The 17,436-nt window shown below is 37.0% G+C and overlaps 1 long non-coding RNA gene across 4 annotated transcripts in view; it reads right to left on the minus strand.

Moving 5' to 3' along the window:
- Positions 1 to 17,097, minus strand: part of LOC108349259 (uncharacterized) — a 75,470-nt gene extending 58,373 nt beyond the window's left edge. For all 4 annotated transcript variants that reach the window (XR_010061302.1, XR_010061301.1, XR_005498163.2 and 1 more), the window contains exons 1-3: positions 16,942 to 17,097; positions 15,179 to 15,238; positions 1 to 13,568 (exon numbers count right to left, since the gene is read on the minus strand). The exon at positions 1 to 13,568 is cut by the window's left edge. This is a non-coding gene — a long non-coding RNA (uncharacterized LOC108349259). The remainder of the gene's footprint in view (positions 13,569 to 15,178; positions 15,239 to 16,941) is intronic.
- Positions 17,098 to 17,436: the final 339 nt, after the last annotated feature.

Here is a 17,436-nt window from a genome sequence, read left to right on the forward strand (position 1 = left end):
CATGGATGTATATTTCTGCCATGGTGACAGCCTGCCTTGGGAACTGGATGGGTAGAGAGATTGTTGCCAGGGTCAGAGAGAGGCTTTTGGCAGTGTGATATGGGATGGAGCAAAGCAGGTGAGAGGCTTTGCTGACTAAGATCAGATATCTTGGGAAACTGCAGTGCTGGACCTAGTAGGGTAAAAGAAAACCATATATACAATTTTACAACAACACACATAAGCAAATCTGTACTGCAAATGATATAGCCCTCTTCATATTTTTTATCTAGGGGGAATTCAGTAGAGGTCTATGGTCCACTACTCTTTCACAGTTTGTCCTATTATATTCAAAGACAGCTTCTCTGTTACCACAGCATAGAAACAATTCAGTGATCATCTGTGGTGACAAAATCTCTGCCAGAAAAGCACTACTTAAAGGGCATGGAGTCTATGCAATCCTGAAAAGCCAATGTGCTGAGTTCCAACAACTCCTGAAAGCTATAGTTGCATGTCACTATATGCATATCACATGTATGCATAGTTCAATAAAAACCTTCAGTAAAACAATGCATTACATAGACAAAAGTGGACGCATGACATCTCCAGACTACTGACGAATCCCAGTGGCCTACTGTGAAAAAATATGAATCTATGGACATTTATAAGCACATATCTATCATGCCTTTACTAATAGAATTCTATCATTTAATTATAAAAATTGCACATACTAGCTATAAACTAAGGATATTTTCACCTCAACTTCCAACTCCAATTTCCTCAATAAAGGGTAGCAAATACACTCTGTAAAAAACTGATTATCAGAAGCCTATTAACCAATAGGAGAATGGAATAGAGAATTTCTGATGTTGGCCAAGGCATCACATGGTTCTAAATACCTAAGCTTCCTATGAACACATGTGGCATAAAAGGAAGCATTATTAGAACTGATGAGAGTTTCAGAGTTTAGGACACCTGTTGTGATTTTAGTAAGAGATTTACATTGTTCAATTAGAGCCTCAAAGGAATAATGCAAAGAGGCCACTGATTATCTTTCTCATGAAACACAGGGTATCTTCCAAACTATAAAAAAAACAAATTTGCATAATAAAACAACCATTTCCTGAAGCTACAAAAGAAACTCCTATCTTTTGAAAGCAATAATCTTATTTGTTACTTGTTCTATGTCTGCTCCAAGACTTCCCACTCTTGTTTATAGTATCAATTTAAATATCACTATCTGTACTAGTGACATTTAAATATCAATATCAAATTCCATAATTTTAGAATATGGAGACCTTTAAGAATATGTGGCCCTTCAAGTTAATGAGTGTAAAATCCCAGATCAGATTTCCATGCTGGATCACCACTATTTAACATCAGATAACAAAATAATGTTCATTTGAGTTTGTTTTTATATCATTTTCTGAGAAGTAAAGAAAAATGTTTATGTAAACTATCTAATTAGCAACAATTAGTATTACTTTAAAATCTATACCTATTGCTCAAAGTAGGATAAATATGAATGCAATTATTAATCAATTTGAAATTCACTAATTCATTGGGAAAACATTACATTATAGAATTACTACATTATTGAATTTCAATTAAATGTTTCCAAAAGTGTTTTTCTTAGAAATAAAAAATAAACACATTTGTTTTTGCAGGCAAATGGATAGAACTAGAAAAGATCATCCTGAGTGAGGTAACCCAGACCCAAAAAGACATGTATGGTATGTGTTCAGTGAAAAGTGGACATTAACCAAAATACATAGAATACCTGTGATACAAACCACAGAGAAAAGGAAGGCCTGAGTGAGGAGTTTCAATCCCGCTTAGAAGTGGGAACAAAATAACATTGGTAGGTAGAGGGAGAACAGGACCTAGGTGGGAAAGGACAGGGAATGGAAAAGGAGGACAGGATTAGTTATGGGGGAGACAGGACAGAATCCCAGAGGGTCAGGAGAATGAATGGAAATATGTAGCTATGTGGGGGAAACCTCTAGGAAATTCCAGAAACCTAATATGTTAAAGTTCCCAGGACTCAATGAAAATGACCTCCGCCAAAATGCCCAACAGTGGAGATATGGAACCTAAAGAGACCTTGAGATCCATTAAATAGACAGGGCCTTTTGTGCAGTGATGGGGTTACCAACCTACATTTAAAATTTTTTATACAGAATTGTTCCTGTGTTAAAGAAAACAAAAATGGAACAGAGAATAAAGGAATGGCCATCCAGTGATCACTAATGGCCCATCCCACCACTATTGCTGATGCCAAGATATGCTTGCAGATGGGAGCCTGGCATGGCTTTCTTCTGAGAGGCTCTACCAGCAGCTGAGTAAGTCAGGTGCAGATACTTACATCTGGGATGGGATGAAGAACTCTTAGAGGGGAAGTGGGAAAGGGGCAAATGTGTGGAATGTAAAAAAAATAAAACAATTAATTAAAAGCTCGCATCTTTTAAGGAACAACTATGAGACTAGAGATGGATCAGCAGAGTGCTCTCTATGTGTACACCACAGAACCCCCAGTTACTTGGTCTGTAATCTACAGACCCTAAGAACCTGGACTGCTGACTTCACCAAGTACAAGCACCTGGCAGCTGGGCACTTTAGGCCATAACTGGTTTTGTTTAGGACAGGTAACCTTCATAAAGTAGAAGTTGAATTTCTAATAGAAAAAGGTCAATTACAGCATTAAAACAATAGTATTCTATCTCACTGTGTGTAACATTAATCTGGCTAGATTTGAGAAAATACCATAGTTCACAGTCTACACTTCAAATTAGAATCTCTGGGATGGGTCATATTTGCATATTATACATTGCCCATATTATTTTATACTGAAGTCATAGTTGAAAGTTACTGTTCTGGGTGGTACCTAGAAGCCTTATTAAAGGGAAGAATGCTCACATCTATAACCTTATTCTTAAAGGTTACCCAAGGAGACCAATATTTAAAGGTGCATTAAAAGTAGAGGACATAAAAAAAGCAGAAAGGTATTTTATCATGTTTTTAAGCAAGCCACACATTCAACTAGAAGCAGCCAAATTTGAAATCTTAAGGGTGAATTTCCTTTGACCTCTGTAAATTGACCTATTTCTTTGTATAGTGCTCTATAACCATACATTTAAAACGGCCAGATTCCACCCCCCTGTGTTGTGTTCTTCATACTTGAATTTAAGAAGAGATTGATACTTGCCTTAGTTTCAGATTTGTTGGCATAAGAGGGGTAGTATTTTCCAAATGTAATTAAATAATAGATAAAATCTGAGTGAAACTTTTCTCCAACTTCCTATCTACTTCCTCCTGCTGAATTACCCTGTCCTTTGGAAACAAGATGATCTCTTGGCTCCTGAACAACGTCCTGACAAATGGGTACTCTGCCTTTGGCAGTGACATCTTTTTACTCGGACAAAGCAGCATGTGTCACAATAAAGCCTTCCAGCACTGTGTTTCCTTTGACAAATTAACACTAATCCATTGTGGTGTTCTTAGAAAGGTTTTGAGTATAAGAAAAGTCATGTTTAAGATTCACCTATTGGCTGACAGAGTGCATAGAAATAAGACACAGTTTTGGTGCCAGAGAACTTTTAGTTTTAAAGGTAAGTGATCAGGTAAAAGTAGTGTAGGAGGCAAACATAAGAGGGCTGATTTTTCTAAGCTATTGCTATTGCTATCAAGATAAAAGTAAAAAATAGAATGGCATTTTCAGAAAAGAATTATTTGTAAACAATGTGCGGGGAAGGTGGGAAGACAGAGTGAAGAATGGAGAAGAGGTTGTAGAGTATAGAGGACACAAGTTTGAGAAGCACAAAGAACAAGGCAAAAACTGATGAGCTTAACCTAGAAAAGGAGTAATAACCAAAGGGAGATAATAATGAAGGAGTGCCAAAAGCAAGGCATGTAGTCTCTAATATGCCTTTCTTTTAAGTGTATGGCTGGAAGAGAGGAGACATGGTTTTTCTGACTCCCAGAAATGGGAACTTAGCAAGTATTACACTTCAGGTAGGCTTTCCATGTAAAATAATAGTCTCAACTTTAATTTTAAGATAAATAATAAGTGTAATGTGGAGTATATGGCAAGTACAGTAAAGAAATCTCAACATTTGGTGTCTTATTGATGGGAGAAAAGATGAGAAGGAAAGGCAGGAGTAGTTCTGAGCCAAGAGAATTTTTTCATAGAAACAAGACTGTAGCAAAAAAAAAAAATCAACAAAATATATTTTCTCTTTGACACATATAGTGATATCTTTACTTACTATGTCACATATATACTAGAAGTTTTCTATCTCAGGCTTATTCAGGATAATTTATTTCATGTTGCTATAGTGAAATATTCAGCTTGGTCTTAAGAAACAGGACTGTGTAAGTGAGGAGAAAACAGAATCTTACTGACAGCACATTTATGTTCCAACTTGTTTTTCAAGATATTCTGTTTATATTTAGACCTAGGAAACTATGATTTCTTTAAAAATGTTTGATTGGATTAATGTTCTTCACTATACATTTAATTCTTAAAATGTTAAGCTCATGATTCATTCAGTATGCTCATTAAAGTGACATTTTTCTTCTTAGCAATTCTTAAATATGGACTGGAAAATGATTTTTTTCATAATTTCAGGAGGAAGATGCTAGATTGACAAAAAAGCTTCTTTCTTACAATGTGCTCTAATTTCTAGAAAAAGAAACTACCTATCTGTTGTAACTAAAATTATCTCCAAATAAAATTAAGACTGTTTTCTTCTATTTGCTCTCGACATTGATAACTACATTTGTATCAGGTTAAAATACTTAAATAATAACAGAAGAATGAAATACCAACAAAACACCACTGATTGCCATCCTCAGGAGTTAGAGAAAAGACAAAATGAAGGAGCTGAAAGGGTTTCCATGGCTCCAGCAGCATATGTAGCAGAGGATGCCCTTATCTGGCATCAATGAGAGCAGAGGTCCTTGGTCCTGTGAATGCTCCATGCCCCAGTGTAGGGGAATGCCAGGGCAGTGAGGTGGAAGTGAGTGGGTGGGAGAGCACCATCAAAGAAGCAAGGGAGGGGGGATGGGAGAAGGGGGGGGAAGGGATAACATTTGAAATGTAAATAAATAAAATATCCAATAAAAAATCCATTAAAAAAAAAGAATGGTCCTCAGAATAAGACTTTTATAGGGTAAATTGCTAAAAAGAAAGATCTTACAGAGTCTTGGCTAATAGGTAATTCAACCAAGGAGGCTATAGCCTATAATCCCAGCTACTCAGGAATCTAAACAATTAGTTCCCACATTCTAGCCTAGCCTGAGGTACAGGGTGTGTTCAGGGCCAGCCTGAGCAACTTATTTAGAATTTTGTCTCAAATTTTATAGAAAGTAATAAAAGGAATTGGAGATATAGTTCATTGGTAGATCATCTGCCTATTGTTCACAAATCTCTGGATTCAATCTTCAATACCACCAAAGAAAGAGCAAGAATGCAAGAGAATACCTGAGAGCTGGAGAAGGGGTAGGGGATGGGGAATGGAGAAAAGAAGGGGAGGATAATATTTAAAAATACATTATTTAGAGAATAAGATCATTCTGAGAGAAGATATAATTTAGTCAAACTCATAAAAAGAGGATAACCTCACTATAACTTACCCTCAGGAACCCTGCTAGGAAAAGAGGAAATCAGTTTTGATAGATATATGATAATAGGAATTAATGAAAGCCAGAAAATACAATACTGAATAAAAAGAAAATCTCCTTAATAGCATTTCCATAAGAAATTTCTGGGATAGCGATAGTGGATTAGAAGCAAGAAATGAAAGAAATATAGGAAAAGTAGCTTGATGAAAACATGTATCTATCTGGATCCATTAGGCTAGACCAAAGGGAGTTTAGTGAACCATGTGTTCCTAGAAAAGTTGCTAGGTTATTGACTTATTTTTTCTATAGAAGGGGATTCGCAAACTATTTCCTAAAAGGAAGAAAACAAGTGTTTTAGACTTCTGAAATCTACAAAGAAATCTTTGTTGTTGTAGCAACAAAGCAGTGAAAAGATAATGCCAAAAACAAACGGACTTTGTTCTTTCAACAAAATATTATTTACAAAACCAGACAATGTGGGAGGATTTGTCTTGTGGGCTGCTTGCTTGTCCTGTGCTAGGTCATTAAAGAACACAGATTTATGAAATTCTTTAACAATCAGAATGGAAAGTCCAATTCTGTAATTCTGCTTATTAATTTCTTTGTTACTCAGCCAGAAAAAAACTTCTATAAACAGGATATATGAGAAGAGAATTTTTTCTTGGATTCATCATCTTGAAATAACATTATTAATACTCATAGCACTGTAATCATGACAATAAATGGAATTAAAATGAACAAAATAGAAGTATGGACAACTTGGGATACATGGTTAGAGTCATTCTATTCTGTATTAAAACTTACGTAAAGACAAAAGTAGGACCATATGCACTTTGATAATAAATAACTAACTTCTCTCTGAAGGTATCTGTCAAGTACACGAATATATGAGTTAAAGAAGAACTATACTTTTCAGCAACTCCCAGCCCAAGAAAATGTACTACACACAATTGGTTATCAGAATTAACAATTAATTAAATGAGAAAAAAGAAAATATAAGAAAAAGATGGAACAAAACTAAGAGGATAGAGATTACAGAAAACAAGGTGAGTGAGCAACCAGTTTTTGGTTTCTTTGGTGCTATAAAAGGATTTATGTATTTGCTTATTAAAATGTTCTTAAGGAAGTGAAGCAGAACTGATAACAAGATGATGTAAGAACTTCTATTCACACTCCTATATAATTGTGCCAGGATATACGCAAGGTATTTGTTTATAGCAGCTATCTTCGTATATACCTTGAAGGAGGTAATGTAGTTCCTGAGCCTCAAAAATCCATCAAAACTGCAGTCATCCCCTCCTTCCTGCCCCAGCCTATGGTAGTAAAATGTTCGCACAGGAGATCTCAAAATGGTGGCCCAAGATCTCCTTAGCCTGTAATCATCATAGGGGCAGTTCATGGTAGTGTATCTCCTTTTCTGCTTCAAAAATTGCTGCCTCTCACTCAGCTGTGCACCTTTCCTGCCTCAGCCTACAGCCTTTGTAAATTGCCACTGCAGGAGCTGTTGAACAGGAGCTCTTCAGCTTAGCTAGGGATACTCTCCCCCTAGGAGATGCTGAGGATGCCTCCTCTCAGAACTATATGTTTCCTGGGTTACCATGTCTCATCTCACGATGCCCTTCCCTTAGGACACTGTCCCACCTCAGAGCTGTGTGCTTCCTGGGTCCCAATGTCTCTGCATGCACTTCCACTGGGATACCTTTTCCATTAATAGCTGTATAGTTCCTTGGCTTCTATCTAAGCAGAAACACTGGTAAGTCAGTATGCAAGCTATGTAATACATAGTACAAATATGGGGAATTCAGTTCTAACCATCAAGAAATTCTAGTACATGTATAAATCAAATATATAAATATATCATCAATGAAAGAAATATTAAGGGATAATATAAATGTACTTCAAATACACAAGTAAAAAATTTCCTGAATAGATTGTCACATATAATACCATGTATGTGAAAGCAAACTTAAATTCTATAATTTTAGTGCTATTTTATTAACATCCTTTAGGTTTCTCACGACATGAAACATTGATAGATTAAACATTAAACAGTGTTCTCTAGAGGTACAGAAATGAAACAAATAGATACTTTTACAGGGAGAATACTTGTTTGTAGTATTCATGAAATTAAAATAACTTGAAAAGAAGAAACAGGCTCTAGGAAGAATGAAGTTAAATAAAAGTTTTTCTTCAACTAACAACAAGGGGTTGTGCTGGCACAGAAGATTCACAAACACTGAACCTCAGAGTGGTCTCCAAAGACGGAATTAATGTGTACCCCGGAAAATGTAACTTTTCTGATTTACAGTTTCATCATTGTGAACAGTGAATGCTAAGCGATTCTTTACTGCCTTACATCACACAATAAATAATACCGGGGGACTTCAACACCCTACTCTCATAAGTAGACAATGAAAAAGAAATTAAACAGACACATGCAGTGAAACTAACTGAAGGTATGAACTAAATGGATTTAATATATCTACACAGAACATCCCCATTCCCCTCAAAATAATATACCTTGTTCTTAGCACTTCATGGAACCTTTTCCAAAATTGACCATGCAATCGGACACAAAACAAACCTCAACAGATAAAAAATTCAAATAATCCCATGCAGTGGATCTAATCACAATGAACTTAGGCTGCATTTCCTAACAAAAAGAAAAGAGAACTCACATACTTATGGAACCTGAACAACTCTCCAATCAACTATAAGTTGGTCAGGGAAAGAAATTAAAATCTTTCTAGAATTTAGTGAAAATGAAGGCACAGCATACCCAATCATAAAGGACACAACAAAAGCAGTTCTAAGAGTAAAATCCATAGCACTAAATGCTTTAATAAAGAAATTGGAGATATCATATACTAGCAAATTAACCACATATCTGTAAACTACAGAAGAAAGCAAACACACCCAAGAGCAGAAGGCAGAAAAGAGTCAAACTCAGGGTTAAAATCAACTAATTAGAGGAAAGGAAAACAATACAAAAAGAATCAACATAAGCAAGAGCTGGTTCTTTGAGAAAATCAACAAGATAGATAAGCACTTAGCCAGACTAACCAGAGGGCAGAGAATGTATCCAAATTAACAAAGTCAGAAATGAAAAGGGAGACATAACAGAATCTGAAGAAATTAAAAGAATCATCAGATCCTACTACAAAAGCCTATATTCAACAAAACTGGAAAATCTGGAGGAAATGGACAATTTTCTAGACAAATACAAGGTACCAAAGTTAAATCAAGATCAAAAAACTATCTAAACGGCCCCATAACTCCTAAAGAAATAGAAGCAGTTATTAAACACCTCCCAAAGAAAAAAAAAGCCCAAGGCCAGATGGTTTTAGTACAGAATTCTATAAGACCTAGAAAAAAGAGCTAATACCAATATTCCTCAAACTATTACACAAAGTAGAAACAGAAGAAACACTACCTAATCCATTTTATGAAGCCACAATTACACTGATATCTAAATCACACAAAGACGCAACAAAGAAAATTCAAAACAATTTTGCTTATGAATGTAGATGGAAAACATACTCAACAAAATATTCATAAACAGAACATCAAAACCATCATACACCAGGATCAAGTAGCTTCATACCAAGGATGCAGGGATGGTTCAATATACAAAAATGCATCAATGTAATCCACTATATAAACAAAGTCAAAACAAAAATCACATGATCCTTTCATCAGATGCTGAAAAAGCCTTTGACAAAGTACAATACACTTTAATGTTAAAAGTCTTGCAGAAATCAGGAATTCATGGAACATACCTGAACATAATAAAAGCAAAAGCAAAGCAACAGCCAACATCAAATTAAATGGATAGAACCTTGAAGCAACACCACACAAGACACAAGACAAGACTGCCCACTCTCTCCGTATCTATTCAATATAATACTTGAAGTCCTAGTTACAGCAATGAGACAACAAAAGGAGATTAAGGGAATATAAGCTTGAAAGAAAGAATTCAAGCTATTACTATCTGGAGATAACTTGACATCATACATAAGCAACCCCCAAATTTCTACCAGAGAATGTCTACAACTAATAAACTTCAGCAAAGAGAATGGATATAAAACTAATTCAAAGAAGTCAATAATAATCCTTTATACAGATAAATGGGCTGAGACGAAATTAGGGAAACAACATGATTTATTAGAGTCATAAATAATATAAAAACTTTGTGTAACTCTAACTAGGCAAATGGAAGGTCTATATGACAAGAACTTCAAGTCCCCGAGGAAAGAAATCCTAGAAGAACTCGGAAGATGGAAAGCTCTCCCATGCTCACAGATTGGTAGTAACATAGTAAAAATGGCCACCTTACCAAGAGTGATCTACAGATTCAATTCAATCCCTATCAAAATTCCAAGCACATGGAAAAAGGAATTCTCATTTTCATATGTAACAAAAAATGAAAAGGCAACAAAAACAATTCTTAACAATAAAAGCACCTCTGGGGAAAAACACCATCTCGGACCTAAAACTGTACTACAGAGAAATAGTAATAAAAACTGCACGGTTCTTAGTACACACACAGACAGGTAAGTCAATGGAATTGAACTGAAGATCCAGAAATAAACCCACACACTTACATATACTTGATCTTCGACAAAAAAGACAAAAACATGCAGTGGTAAAAAGAAAGCATCTTCAATAAATGGTCCTGGTCTAACTGGACAAAGCTTGCATGTAAAAAAATCAAAATTGATCCATATTTATCACCTTGCACAAACCTCAGGTCTAAGTGGATCAAAGACCTCAACAAAAACTAGATATACTAAATCTAACAGAAGAGAAAGAAGGAAAGAGAGAACCAGGATGTGAAAGTCTCCCAGGATTCAAAGGGGACGACTTTAGCTGAAATTCCCAACAGTTAGGAGATGGAACCTCAAGAGTCCACCTCCAGTTGATATACAGGGCCCCCAGTGGAGGGATGGGGTCACCAATCCACAGTCAAATCTTCTGACAAGGACATCCAGTGACTGGATCAACTTGGGATCTATTCCCTTTTAGTAAGCTTTCTGAATTATACTAGAAAATGCTTACATAAAAATAACTCATGTCTCTGTACCCAAATCCTGTGGGGGAGAGACCTGGACTCTCAGAAATCTGAACAGTCCTGAGAACTTAGGGGAGAACACTTCTGCTCATTCTTGGCACAAGAGGAACCAGCCTAAAACCCTCTGGACACAGGAACCTAGAAGCAGTTGGAGAGAGGATCCTTCCAGTTTTTTACTGTGCCCAGAGGTGAAGGCCAGTTGCCAGAAGCACTGACACACCTGAGATCAGAGGTAAGACCACCACTTCTGCTCCAAGGGACACACCTGGAGCCCTCAGGACATAGGAAGCCAGGAGCAGTCTGGGAGAGTTTCTGCCCATGCCCTGAGCTGGCTTGGCCCCACAGCTCCCTCTACCCAGTTCTGTCTGGGAGAAAACAGGCCTACAGGAGGACCAAGCCACTGTCAGAAACAGCAAGACCAGCTAACACCAGAGACAACCAGATGCAAGCGCAGGAACATAAGCAACAGAAACTAAGGCTAACTTGGCATCATCAGAGCCCAGTTCTCCCACCAAAGCAAATATGGGCTATCCAAACACACCAGCAAAGCAAGATTTGGATTTAAAATCACATCTCATGATGATGACAGAGGACGTTAAGAAGGACATAAATAACTCCCTTAAAGAGATAAAGGACAACACAGGTTTCAACAAGTAGAATCCCTTAAAGAGAAAACACAAAAATCCCTTAAAGAATTACAGGAAAACACAGCCAAACAGGTAAAGGAATTGAACAAAACCATCCAGGACTTAAAAAATGGAAATAGAAATAATAAAGAAACTACAAAGGGAGAAAGCCTTGGAGATAGAAAACCCATGGAAGAGATTAGGAGTCATAGATGCAAGCATCACCAACAGAATACAAGAGATAGAAGAGAGAATCTCAGAGGCAGAAAGAAGATACCTTTAAAACCACTGATAAAGAAAATGTAATACACAAAAAGCTCCTAACCCAAAACATTCAGGAAATCCAGGACAAAATGAGAAGACCAAACCTAAGGATAATAGGTATGGAAGAGAGTGAAGATTCTCAACTTAAAGGACCAGTAAATATCTTCAACAAAATTATAGAAGAAAACATCCCTAACCTAAAGAAAGAGATGCTCATAAACATAAAAGAAGACTACAGAACTCCAAATAGATTGGGCCAGAAAATAAATTCCTCCTCTCACATAATAGTCAAAACACTAAATGCACGAAACAAAGAATTTTAAAAGCAGTAAGGGAAAAATGTCAAGTAACATATAAAGGCAGACCTATCAGAATCACACCAGACTTCTCACCAGAGTCTACAAAAGCCAGAAGATCCTGGACAGATGTCATGCAGACCCTAAGAGAACACAAATGCCAGCCCAGGCTATTATATCCAGCAAAGCTCTCAATTAACATAGATGGAAAAACCAATATTCCATGACAAAACCTAATTTACACAATATCATCCCAGAAATCTAGCTCTACAAAGAATAATAGATGGAAAATTCCAACACAAGAAGGTAAACTACACCATAGAAAAAGCAATAACACTCTTTTGCAAACAAAACAATAAAACAAAACAAAAAGCAAAAACAAAACCAAACAAAAAAACCCAGAAGAGAGCCATACAAACATAATTACACCTCTCACAACAAAAATAAGTGTTAACAATCACTAGTCCTTAATATTTCTTAACATCAATAGTCTCAATTCCATGCTGATTAGAGGCCTGATACAGCTGTCTCCTGAGAGGCTCTGCCAGAGCTTGACAAATAAGAGGCCAATGCTAACAGCAAACCATTGAACTGAGAACAGGATCCCCATTGAAGGAGTTAGAGAAAGGATTGAAGGAGCTGAAGGGCTTTTCGACCCCATAAGAACAACAACCAGAGCTCCCAGGGACTAAACCCCCATCTAGAGAGTACACATGGATAGACTCATGGCTCCAGCTGCATATGTAGCAGGGGATGGCCTTACTGGGCACCAATGGGAGGACAATCCCTTGTTCCTGCCAAGGATGGACACTCTTAGTGTAGGTGAATATCAGAGCGGTGAGTCTGGATGGGGTGGATGGATGGGGAGGGGGAACACCCTCATAGATGGGGAGGGAGTATGGGATAGGGTTTATGGATGGGAAACTGCGAAAGGGGGTAACATTTAAAATGTAAATTAAAAAAATCTAATAAAAATATAAAAAGAAAGGCACATTGAAGAAAAAAGAAAATTACTCATGTATATTAATAAATGTTGACAAAACAAAATTAATAAAACCCATAATTAAGAAGAAAATAGTTAACAGTTCAAAGTTTTACAAAATAATACCTTCAAATATAATTTGGAAAGATGGGTCAGTGCTTTTAGAGTATATCAGAGTTTGGTTCCCAGGTCAGGTTGCTCACAACTGCCTGTATCTCAATCTCTAGGGTTCCTGACACCTTCTTCTTGTTTATACGTGCACCTACATTCAAAAGTTATTATACAGAGATACAGTTTTACATTTCTGAAAAAGAAAAATCATAAATAAATGACACAAATAGGTAAATGAAATGTGGTTATACATCTCCATTGTTGAGTTTCATTGGATTTGGAAATACCTAGGACACTTACCTCTAAGCATGTCCATAATGGCATTTCTAGAGAAAATGAGGACAGAAGATCTATCCTAATATATATGGCCCCATTTCCAGGCCTTGAGATCCCAAAATAAAAATTAAAAAGGAGGAGAAAGCACAGGGCCAGGAAGATAGTTCAGTTGGTACAAGCACTTGATATTCTAGCATGAGAATACAAATTCAAATACATACCACTCACATAAAATATTAGAAGTGAGAGTACATACCAGTCTATTTGAGACGGAGACAAATAAATACCAGGGACTTGCTGACCAGCCAGCCTATCTTCAAAAGTGGGCTTATAGTTCAACCCTATGAGAAAGGAAAAAATAAGGTTAAGAGTGATGAACAAAGTTACTTCCACTGTCCTATGCCTGTATGCACCCACACACTAAATTCACTCCCTCATATACACATGTACTACATGCTTAGACGCCCAAACTAAAATTAAGATCAAAAAACACCAAAATAAATAAAATAGGATAGAAAGTGAACTAAATAGTATTACTTCTCTCCTTCCTGATTGAAGATGTAATGTGACTATCCAGGTCACCAATGTTCCTGCTCCCACACCTTCTCTGCCACATTTTTTTCTGAACATTTTCTAAATCTCCACTTAATTGTTTTTTCTCAGATATTTGGTAATAGCAATGAGAGAATTAATATTTATGAAAACTAAAACTATTATTTACAATGGCACAAATACAAAGATAAGAACTAAAATTTAAAAAGCAAACTTTTCTAACATGTATGCTCATTCATGCATGTGTATGTTTGTATGGAGACTACATAATTTACAAATATATAAAGGAAATAAAGCAATAAAAGACTAAACATTGAAAACAGACTTCATATAAATTAAATGGGTGCTGATCTTAATGCAAAATCCTTTTAAAACTTCATTCACAGAGCAAAACTTAACTATCTTTAATATGAAAAACATCACACATGTAATTTTATTCTACATAATCCAAAAATTATACAAGTACAAAGGAAGGAGAGATGTTGTACAAGGCAAAAAAAAATTTAGGATAGTGAAAATTAAAAATTGGAAACGGAAGACAGCACAATATCCTCAGATCAGCATACAGAAATCCAAGCTCCAAGACACAAAAGACAAAAGAACACATTTAGTGTGAAATAGCCAAATGCAGAATGATTCTATAATATTCATGAAATTTTATTAGGATACTGGGTAGATGATTCAGTGGGGAAAGGTCAATTCCAGAAACCCACATTTAAAAAATTAGAATGGTACTAAAAACTTATCCCAGCCCTGGGGAGATAGACAAGAGAATCCCTGAATCTATTTCTTGAGTGCTAGATAGCCTAGCTTACTATGTGAGGCCCAGGTCTCAGGGAAAGGTCACAAAAAAACAAAAGAAAAAGCTCTAAAGGAAGCATACCTGACGTTGACTTCTGGCCTATGTATATACAGCTACATACATGAAAGTGAACCTGTATCTGCACACATGTAAACAAACATACAAGAATGCTTATTACCAAATAACTTTTATGAAGTAAAATTACAGAAGATAATGAGAAAAAAAAAACAGAAACTTGGTAAATTTAGGACTTTATTACTCCTATTTTTATGTGGATATGGGGAATTGAACTTTATAGTAGAAGACAACTATGTAGAAAAAAAGTAAGAATTACTAGCAATATAATCGGCAGTGTAACATTACTAATATATTAAACTCTCAACTGAAATAGAAGAGTTTTTTCTATCTTCCATTGCAAAACATTAAATTATAAAAATAAAAATTTGAAAGGGAGATACTTTTATGTGAAACTTCTCTGGTCAGCAAGTAAATAAGAAATGGTTAATAAAATTAAAATGTATTCTATTTTTCAAAGATTAATAACTACAATGCTTCCATAATTGGGCAATGATATATTCAACAAAAATAGATACCTACCATGTACTTGGCATAGGATATCAGAAATTTTATTTGGTCCTCTCTTTAAAAACAAGAAATCTGGCAAATACAAAGATATAAAACATTTCTCAATGAGTTTTGCAATATTTATTATTTGTGCAATATAATGCTATGACTTGTCCTGGAAATTAACTTTCTACAGTGTTATCTGAGACAAAGTCATTATACAGCCAAGGCTCAGAGGCCTGTTATACCATTCACCAGCAGACAAGCAAGCCAGCTTTCTGATTAAACTCCCCACTCCCATTTTTATCTTTTTCAGTTTCTCAGGAAAGCACCAAGAAGAACAAGCTGTCCACCCTCTCACTAGGCACAGAGCTCAGGTTCCTCCCTATCCTCCCACTCCTCCTACCACTTGTTTAGACAGTCCCTACAGCCCAGTGTGAGGCTCAATCTCAACACATTGGTAACATTTTGTCTCCACCAATGAGTCCTTGGTTAACACTCCTATGGCTTCACAATGTCCACTTAGCTATCATACCAATTTCATTTTTAAAATCTGAGGTATCATCTCATAAATAACTGACTTGACTTAAAGTTGCCATGCTCATGCTCCCTTCCCATCTCCGTTTCCCAGAGCTAGGATTAAAATCTTGCACAAGCACAGTGCTCATCAAACCACTCTGCCTGATTTACATCATCATCCCAAATTCACAATTTTTATTCCCAGTCTACACCTCCTAGTGCAGAGACTGTTGGACTGAGCCAGTACATTACTGGCCATCTCACAGTGCTAGGTTTTCTTCTGAATATTTATTAAAACAATCTCTCTGTAGGTCATGGTGGTACATACCTATAATCCTAACACTTGGGAGGCAGAGGAAGGTAGTTCTCTGAATTCAAGACCCATATCTGATTTTTCTACGAATCGAGTTCCAGAACAACCAGGGGCACAGAAAAGTCCTGTCTCAAAAACCAAACAACAACAACAACAAAAGCAAAAAACCCTAACCCCCCCACCCCCAAACAAACAGAAAAAGCCAAAAAACCACGTGGAGTTAGAGACAAGTAGCACTCTAGGGAGCGCAGCGTCTCTCAACCCCAGTGGGCGGGGCAGGGTTCACAGGGTTAAATCTCGCGATATTTGTGTACTCCCGTCTCGAGTTTTCAAGGGAGAGGCCGGTACATTCGCAGGTTAGGCTCAGCCTTCCTCTCATCCTAGGCCTGAGCCAACCGGCTTTTAACTCTTTTCCTCCCTTTCTCTTCCCACGCCCTCCCCCTCCAGGTTCTAACAGTACAAGCGCTTCTGCGAACCAATGCTCCTCCACAATACCCAGCACAATGCCAGATTTTCTACATCTAGTCTGTCTTTCCTTTCTCCACCTCAACCTCCTCCCTTCATCTCTCCTTTCTCCCTGCCTCGGTCCTTTCCTCTTTGCCTGTTTTTTTTTTTTTTTTTTTGAGCTAAGACCCTATAATCTAGGAAGGGCTTAGACTTGTGAACTTCATGCCACCCCATCTCTAGTTCTGAATATTGGGAGTTACATGAGTTTGACATCGAATAAACTATGGCCAGTCATGCCACTGTGCCAGGCTCTGCCAGGTTTAGATTTTAGAAAAGACAAAAAAAAACCCAAACCAAACTGAATTTCTCTGTGAGCCTAGAACCTTCCTCGGAGTGCCGCCATTACAGCCCTACCCCTACCACACAGATACCCTGTCTTATCACTACGCCTGCTTTCACTTTTAATTATTTCTGAGACACAATCTCTCTATACAGTTCAAGAGAAGCTGAAACTCACAATTCTTGTCTCCTCAGGCGTCTACTGCAAATGGCTGGAGTTACAGAAAACTGCCAGTAAGAAGAGAACCAGCTCTCCTCCACGCCGCAGCTTTTCTGAGTTTTGAAAGAGCGTGTGTCTCATTATATAGTCCAGGAGCAATATCAGATCTCGCGATATTTGTACTCTTGCATCTCCACCAATCAGAGTGCATGTCTCTATCTGTAGCCCGGGGGGGGGGGGACACACACGCACACACACACACGCACAGACAATATCAGATCTCGCGATATTTGTACTCTTGCGTCTCCACCAATGAGAGTGCATGTCTCTATCTAAAGCCCAGAGCAATACTAGATCTCGCGATATTTGTACTCTCGTTGGTTAACACTTTTGCATCATCACAGTGCCTGCCATCTTAGGACTGGTTTTACAGCTTTTTTTTTTTTTAAATCTCATCTCAGACTCAAATCTCAAATCTCGCGATTCTTGTTCGCTGTCTAGTCACATTTCTCT

Source organism: Rattus norvegicus, chromosome X, assembly GCF_036323735.1.
Source record: "Rattus norvegicus strain BN/NHsdMcwi chromosome X, GRCr8, whole genome shotgun sequence".
Taxonomy (NCBI): Eukaryota; Metazoa; Chordata; class Mammalia; order Rodentia; family Muridae; genus Rattus; species Rattus norvegicus.